This window comes from Phyllostomus discolor, chromosome 8 (assembly GCF_004126475.2).
Source record: "Phyllostomus discolor isolate MPI-MPIP mPhyDis1 chromosome 8, mPhyDis1.pri.v3, whole genome shotgun sequence".
Lineage (NCBI taxonomy): Eukaryota > Metazoa > Chordata > Mammalia > Chiroptera > Phyllostomidae > Phyllostomus > Phyllostomus discolor.
In genome coordinates, this window is record NC_040910.2 from 64,762,552 (window position 1) to 64,771,702 (window position 9,151).

Below are 9,151 nucleotides of genomic sequence, written 5' to 3' on the forward strand. Positions count from 1 at the left end.
AGACTTGCTTCTTAGACACTACCACTCTAAAGTAAACTCTGTGAGGGAAGCACTTGGCCTGTGGGGCTCCGGCGCTGTGACCGGGACCTTGTGACCCTCTGAAGGGACCTCCGCCGTGCCTAAGTTTGAGCCACAGTCCACCCGTTGGCTTCCTCTGTGGGGCTTGTGGACCCCCCCCCCCCCCCCGCACCCCCGCCCAACTCCTTCCTCCCTGGAAAACTCAGAGAGACACCGAAGGCCACGCCCACTTGCCCTTCTGCTGTTGGGAAAGTCAGGTTCAATATTTTCCAATATTCTGAGAGTCAGATTGTCATGTAAATTACAGATAGGAAATCACTATTAGGTCACTTTGCCATCCTCTCTGGGTCTGAAGTGAGATCAGTGACTGTTCTCTGGGTCTTTGTTCTCTGTGTTAAATAATGTAAGAAATGGAGCTTTGGTTCTAGAGAGGAAATTATATATTCTAATGGATTTTCACAGTTAAGAAGGCCTTTCATCTTTAGCCCAAAGTTTCCTTTCTTTAAATTCATCTTATTACTTCATTCTTTGGACCTCACTTTACTGCAGCCTCTGCCTTTTGGGGTTTAAACCCTAAAGATGCAGCTCAGTTCGCAGGACTAGTTCTCAGAGCGAGTTACATGAGCCCAGCCTGCCTGGAATGGCAAACAAGTCCAACCAGACCAAGTATCTCCTTCCAGTACAAATGGGAAGAATTATAGAAACAAACTAAGGAGCAATGTGAACTCAGATCCCTGAAATTGTTCTCTAGATATTTTATGATTCAAATACAAATTGTTCTGTTCTGTTCAAAAGAGTCCAGCACACTTAGAAACACCCCTTTTACCTGGTGCGTTTTGCAGCCTCATCCTTTCACATCAATACCACCTGTTTCTACTTGGGGATGAGGGTGTAGTGATGGGGGGGATCTAAGATTCCTGGGGATTGTGTTTCCCAAAGCTGAAAGGGAGGGAGTTTGCCCACGGAGAAGTCATAGATGTAGCCTTTTCAGGCCCTGTTCAGGGACCAGAAAAAACTGTTTCATTTTTAAAAGATGTCCATGGAGCATTGGCTTGTTAAGAGGCTGCGGGTATTTGGTTCAACTCTGCGCTCCTGCTGGTTCTACACAAAAATTGGGAAACCTTTCACAGGTTTGGCAAGAACTCTTTTCCGGTTCTTCTGTCAGCACTTTTCCCCAGATCATGCCAACCCTCCTTTCAACCTTTGCTTGAAGCACTTCCCCCTTTTAGACTTTATTCCTTCTTGGCACTTGACTTCTAAGAGCTGGAAGGATTCTGGTAAATTAATTTAACATCCAGCTCCCCTTGAGGGACCAGGCATGGTGGCTTTTCATCCCTAGTGCTTGTGCAAGCCTTGTCTGCAGAAAGTAGGTGCTCATTCAACAGATGCTGCCGGGAAGTGGTGCCACTGTTTTAAAGAAATGTTACAGGGTGCAGCCAAGAGGGGGGATCCAAATAGGCATTTGAAATAGGGTCCAGAACTCAAGGTGTCCAGGAGATTTTAAGGTGTCTTCACCCCTTCCCCCACAGGTATGAGTTGGGGGAAGGGGCACACAGAGCGAGAACATGCAGTGCAGCTTTGCAGCTAATCCATGGCATGGTCATTTAGCATACCTATGGCCTTTGGTTGGTCACTTAGATATGCTAAATAGCTATGGCCATGCTCAGGGCCAGGGGGATGAAAGGGGATCTCCCCCCAGGATGTGACTGGGGGGCAGGTCCCCTGAGTTACAGCGCCTGTGTGGGAGCTGGGAGAAGATTGGCTCCAGAACATGGGGTGACACCTGCCCAGACCCATGATGGCGACCAGAAAAGCTGGAGAAGAGACAGCAGATTGAGGGCAAGTGTGCCCAAATGTAGGAGGAGTCGGAAATGGGGCTGCAGAGGAAGACTGGCACGGGGGATTTAAACCCAGACATGGCAGCCATTGAGGAAGAACCACGCGGCCTGGACAGAGTGGGGACACTCCCTTCCCGCAGCCCTGAGAGGGAGAACCACACGGCCTGGACAGAGTGGGGACCCCCGCAGCTTTAGAAGGGGAACCACCACCTGGGGTTTTAGCAGAGATCCCAGCGACTCAGCTGAGGGTGCTGGGAACCCAGGGAGGTCTCCCAGTCGAGATGGAGGACTAACTGGGAAGAACCAGAGGACTGCCTGAGCCATGGACTTCTATTTCCTTTCCTGAGATACGGTACTCTGGACTGGGCAAAGGGGGAAGGAAGGAAGGACTGTGTGTTTGTGGGTGTTTTTAGGGACTTTAGGATTTTGATAAAGACATTAGGTCACTACTTGAAGTTTGTATAGCATTAAATAAACATTTCCTTTCCTTTTCACAAATCTCTGGCATTGAGAGATGTCTTTCCTAGGGCAGCGGACATAACGGACCCGAGGCCTTCTTTTAATAATAGTATATCGTCCCAGGCCCCCCTGTTTGTTCTGTAACAGAAAGGGTTCAAGACATGGGGTGCTCCTTATAAATTTTCTTCTGTTTCTTTCTCCCTCCCTTCCTCTCTCTTTTCTTGCTTTCGTCTTTCCTTTCCTCCCTCCCTTCTTTCCTCTCTCCATTCTTCATTCTTTCTTTACTGGAAATATTGTTGAGCATCTTACCATAGTAAGCATATTTTTAATCTTCCAGAGAAAGAGAAGAAAATAAGAAAAATGAGATACTTTTATGAAAATTGTAGTTTATTGGGGAAATACAATAACCAAGTCAAAACAGAAATAAGTATGTTCAGATAGAGACAAGTGCTGTCATACAGAGTAACGGGCAGCAGTGGGTGGATGGGTGGGAGGAGCAGGGAGAAGGCACATTCTTAGAACTGGTCGTCATGGATAGCCTCTCTGAGTGACTTCGAAGTGAGAGCTGGACAGGAGGCTTCACCTATGTGAAGCCTGGGGGTGGAGTATGCCAGGCTGAATGTAGAGTAAGTGTAGAAGTCCCCAGGGAGGAACAGACTTGGGAAGAAAACAGAAGGCCAGAGTGGCTGGAGACAAACTGGTTGGGACCTCCTGCATCAAGGTAAAGCCTCATAGGCCAAGAAACGAGTCTAGACTTTACTCAGTAAGCTAATCCTGTATCTTTCTCATTTTGTCTCTATCGTGTCACCACTTTGTTGTTTTTTTTTTAATTTTTACTATATTTTATTGATTATGATTGTATTATAGTTGTCTCATTTTTCCCCCTCCTTTATTCCCCTCTTCCCTGCACCCCACCTCCCACCAGCATTCCTCCACCTTAGTTCATGTCCACGGGTCATACATGTTAAGTTCTTTGGCTTCTTCATTTCCTGTACTATTCTTAACCTCCCCCTGTCTATTTTGTACCTGCCATTTATACTTATTCCCTGTACCTTTTCCCCTAACCTCCCTCCCCCACTCCCCCACTGATAACCTTCCATGTGATCTCTATTTCTTTGATTTTTTTCCTGTTCTAGTTGTTTACTTAGTTCATTTTTGTTTCTATTTTTGTTTTTGTTTTAGGTTTGGTTGTTGATAGTTGTGAGTTTGTTGTCATTTTACTGTTCGTATTTTTTATCTTCTTGTTATTAGATAAGTCCCTTTAACATTTCATATAATAAGGGCTTGATGATGATGAACTCCTTTAACTTGACCTTATCTGGGAAGCACTTTATCTAGTTTTCCATTCTAAATGATAGCTTTGCTGGATAGGGTAACCTTGGATGTAGGTCCTTGCCTTTATGACTTCAAATACTTCTTCCTGGTCCCTTCATGCCTGCAAGGTTTCTTTTGAGAAATCAGCTGATAGTCTCATGGGAACTCCTTTGTAGGTAACTGTCTCCTTTTCTCTTGTGCTTTTAAGATTCTCTCCTTAACTTTTATCTTGGGTAATGTAATTATGATGTGTCTTGGTGTGTTCCCCCTTGGGTCCAACTTCTTTGGGACTCTCTCAGCTTCCTGGACTTCCTGCAATTCTATTTCCTTTGCCGTATTAGGGAAGTTCTCCTTCATTATTTGTTCAAATAAGTTTTCAATTTCTTGCTCTTGTTCTTCTCCTTCTTGTACCCCTATGCTTTGGATTTTTGGGACATTAAAGTTATCCTGGAGGTTCCTAAGCCTCTCCTCATTTTTTGGAATTCTTGTTTCTTCATTCTGTTCTGGTTGAATGCTTATTTCTTCCTTCTGGTCCAAACCATTGATTTGAGTCCCAGTTTCCTTCCCTTCACTGTTAGTTCCCTGTACATTTTCCTTTATTTTACTTTTCATAGCCTTCACTTTTTCCTCTATTTTGGGACCATACTCAACCATTTCTGTGAGCATCTTGATTACCAGTGTTTTGAACTGTGTATCTGATAGGTTGGCTATCTCTTCATCACTTAGTTGTATTTTTTTTTGTAGCTTTGATCTGTTCTTTCATTTGGGCCATATGTTTCTGTCTTGGTGTGCCTGTTATGTAGTAAGGGGCAGAGCCTTAGGTATTTGCCTGGGTAGGGCAACCCATGTTGCTACATTGTGGTGCTGTATGTGGCGGTGGGGTCCAAGAGAGAACCATGCCACTTGCTCAGCTCTCTGAGGGCTTTCAGTCACTTCCTTTGCTACCCACAAGCAAATTGGGCCCCTCTGGTGCTGATTCCCAGGTGGGTAGATTTGTGTACATTCTAGGATGTTGTGGATCTCTCCAGTGAACTCTCCTATGAGGCTGGGAGTTTCTCCTGCTGTCTCCACCCCCATAGGCATTTTCAATCAGAGGTTTTAAGGCTTTATTTCCCTATGCTGGAGACCTGGGTTGCACGATCTGTCCAGATTTATCTGCATGCAAATGTAGGACTGACCTCTCCACCAGCTACCACCTTGCCCATCCTAGTCCTCCAGCTATTGCCTTGCCATGAGTCCTCTCCATCCCAGCTTCCCATCTCCACCCCTCCTACCAGTCTGGATGAATGTTTGTTCTTTACCTTCTTGGTTGTCAGACTTCCATACAGTTCAATTTTCTGGCAGCTATGGTTATTTTTTATTTTTAAATTTGTTGTTGTCCTTCTTTTGGTTGTGCAAGGAGGCAAAGTGTATCTACCTATGCCTCCATCTTGGCTGGGATTTCCATGTTTCCACTTTGGGTTTTATATTAATTATTATAGGTGTTTAATAAATTGCCTCAAGACTTAACGCCTTAAAATAAGAATATTCATATATGATCTCAGTTTCTGTGGGTCAGGAATTTGGGGTGGAATCTCAAGTTCTACTCAGTGGAAGGTCTGATGGAGCAGGAAGTTCTCCCAAATGTCCCACTCATGTGACTGGCAATTTGTTGTCACTGCCTGTGCTGAGAGGCCTCAGTCCCTATTCACATGAACCCCTCTCTAGGGCTGCTTGAGTGTCCTTGTGATATGGTGGTTTATGTCCTCCAGAATGAATGCCATAGACAACAAACAAAACTGCTATGTCTCAGAAGTCACACAGCATTATTTCTTCAATATCCTGTCAGTTACACAGGTCAGCCTTGGGGTCTACAAAAGGCATGGGTCCCGGAAGGTAAGCATCATTAAGGTATGTTTACTTATCTCTTCAAACTGGGTAATTTCTGATGTCTTTCCTAAGCCTGATATTTTATGGTGATAACTTCCGTGAATACCTCATGTTCTCCGGGATTCTAGTTTTAATTACATCATTACTCTGCTATGAGTGATGGGCATGAAAAGATAAGTAAGAGGAGTAGGATGAACCTCACAGCCCCCTTAAATCAGACCACAGACAATGCTACTAGGTGTATACTAAGGTTGACAGAATCCTGACTGGGGGCAGGAAAAATAAAGCTGTAGACCTTTATGACTCATGTAATTATGATGAACTTTGTAAAACTGAGCTCATCGAATATGCCAACATGCCAATATTTTCTTTTCTGTTGCTACTGGGAGTTCTCCAAGCCACACACATACCAGTGTTATCGGGGGTGGGGGGGGGGTGTTGTTATGAGGGGGCAGCCTGACAGTGTGGCATTGTCCTGTGGGATTTATGACTAGGTTTTAACAAATGACCTTTTCTCTCATTTGTTTTTCCCTGGGGCAGTCGATATGCTTCAACACAGGCCATTGGGGGATGTTTGGGAACACCTGCATTCAGATTGCTTTTCTGTCTCATCTCCAACACTTCTGGGCACTTCTTTCCATGCTTGAGTGGCCCTGCCCTGGCGGTGTCCTGCAGATGGAATGTCATTTTAGGGAAGTTCTGTGGAGGTTGGTCGGGGAAGTTCTTGTGAGGAGCAACTGTGATTTGTGGCAGAGCATGTCTCATAGTTGAATTTACTTCGGCACAACTCCTTCTGCTACTCAGCCTGGGCTGGAATAACAGTGCAAAAATCTGGGGGAAGGGGAGGAGGGTATTGTATGTCAGGCAGCATTAAGGGAAAAAAAAGTCTTTCCAAGTTACAAAAACATTTTTAAGGAAATACATCATTGAATCACTTACGATTTGTCAAAAAATCTGGGTTCACATCCTGATGTCAGACTCTATGCCTTTGGGGCAATATCTCCATGCTGTGGTTCTCTCACCTGTTAAAGAGAGATGGGCATCTTTATTTGCCTTACATGATTGCTGTGAGGATCAGATGACAGTTACAGTTATTAAAAAGTACTTTCAAAGGCATTAACAGTTGTGGAGGCAGAGGGAGGCCATATGTAGACTTAGGACCTTCCCAGCCTCCTCTCCCCACCCTGGTTCCCTCCGACCTGCTCCATCCCTTTATCCCTCTCCCTTCTGAGGATGTAGGAGAGTTAGAGAAAAAAGAAGCCAGGGAGAACTCACTTTTTAAAAGATCTAAGATGGAAAATGATCATCCATCTTTTCTAGAGCTTTGAAGAAAACTTTTTGGATTCCTAGAAGGAACAGTGGCTGAGGTCAGCCTTTGAAGCAGTGACTAGCAGAACCGAGGTTGTGAAAGTCATGAAAGCAGCCTAGTAGGATGGACTGATTTCAACTTGGGTGCTTAAAAGCTCCTGACTATGGCATGCAAAGACCTCAGCAGATCCCACCAGGGGTTGGCATGGCACACTTAGAGGTGCTCTCAGGGAATTTAAGGGCTGCACACTGGCATGTTCCCCTTTCCTGTTTTTACCCTGAGGATTGAGCAAATTGGGTTTCGGGGGGGAAAATGTCTTCCATTTGGCAACGCTACCAAATCATGGATAGAATAAATGAAGTGTTTTGGATACAATGGATGCTTTTTTAGAATTGATAAAGATTTAGAGAGTCCTTATTTATTCTGAAAAAGGCATTAAATGGAAATACCTATGTAATTTAAGAAGCCACTGGAACACACAACACAAGGAGTTTATCTTCTAGTTGCTGACAACTCAGTGTGGGTTTGCTCTCCTGCCCTAGGCTTAGGATAATGCATCCAAAGCTGAAGAGGTGGCTGGCTCATTTCTTCTGGGAGATCACTCCTTTTATGAAAATAAAATTTCTGCTTTCCAAGGATGGACAGATGTTAAAATACTTTGGATGGTCCCTTTTGTCCTGGCTAAGTCACCAGAATATCCATATAATCAATTACTGGATACTTTGATGAGACCAGGAATGGACACTCCATTCTCATATGTAATGAAGTCATCTCTCCCTCATAGCAAGACCTGGGAAGGGAGAAGGCAAGCCTTGGCTCCTTCGATGTGTGGTTTGAAGTTATTGCAACATGTCTGATGGGTTGAGGTTGCCCAATGGAGACCAGTTGTCAGAAAATGAGCATATTGGTCCCTGAGAGGAAATTATCATAAGACTCAGGGTACTCTTACCTGGTAACTCCTGGCGTAATAGAAATAACCATCATCCCATGACAGCCTGTTCTGAGCTCATGGTAAATATCTTCTCTCTAGGCTTCCTGGAATAATGAGTACACTTTGTGGAAAGCATAACATTTTTTGCATGTGCATAGATTAGAAGAGGACGGTTGTGTTGGAAGGCCAGATCAGCTTTGGGTGGGTCATCCATGGGAGTGTGGGCCCTCTTCAAAGTCTGGGAGTGGTGTCTAAGCACTAGCTGAGGACAGGACCCTTTGGTGACCTCCAGACAATGGAGATATTATCCATGAGGCAGTGGAATGACTCCCTGTAGCAGGCAAATTTCCCCTTGATATCTGAGTTTATCATATGAGGGAGAGAAAAATGCATTCCTTTCAGTTTGTGGGATAAGCCCTGGGAGTCATAATCTGAGCACATGAGAAATATGTGCTCAGATTATGACTCCCTTTGTCGCTGCTTCCATTGCATCTCTGTGTATGAAGGCTTTTCCTAAGGGTCTCAGAAAGTCACACTGCCCACAGTGCCTCTCCAAGACCACCATTCAGTGGCTCACGGAGTGTCTGAGTCATTGTCCTTGGACTCCACCTGACATGCTTTAGTCCAAGGAACCTACTTTCTAGCAAAAGGAGATGGGCACCATGGACACCATGGTTCCAGGCCTGGGGAACAGTGGAGTGCCTCTTACAAGGACTTCAGCACCCCAACATGGGGCTGACAGTTTGTGAAGTGGGGAGCCTGTCCTTCCAGGTGTAGAATAGTCTCAGTGAGCCTCAAATTATGGGCTCTGGACCAAGAACTTCAACACCATTTGGGAGTGTGTTAGGAATGCAAAACCCTAGGCCCTGCCTCAAACCTTCTATATCAAACTCTCATTGGTGAGGCCCAGGAATCCTGTTATAACAAGCTTTCTAGATGATTCTGACACATGCAGAATGACTTGGAGGCACCGTGTTTCAGGTCTGCAGTAGGTAGAATTCATGGGGACAAGAACGACAGGGTGGAAGTCAGAGTGGCTCCTCTTCCCGATCCTCTAGTGACTCACTTTGGGGATGTATGCTTCTTATCCCTGCATCTTCCAGCTCTTCAGGGTTACAGGTCCTGGTTCCCAAGGAAGAATGGCTCCACTAGGGAACCATGGAAGCATCCCAGTGAATTTGTAACTATGGCTACCAGCTGGCAATTTGGGACTTTTTATTCCAATAGGTCAATAGGCAGAGAAATAGCAACTTTGGACCCTAATTATTTTGAGGCAGTAGGCATGCTGTTGCATAATGGGGATGGGAAGAGTCATGTCTGGAACACCATGGAGTTAGAGCAAGCACAGCCAGAAGGAGAAGGAGCAGCAGGGGCTCAGAGTCCATCAGGGGACAGCACTTGGACCTCCCACAC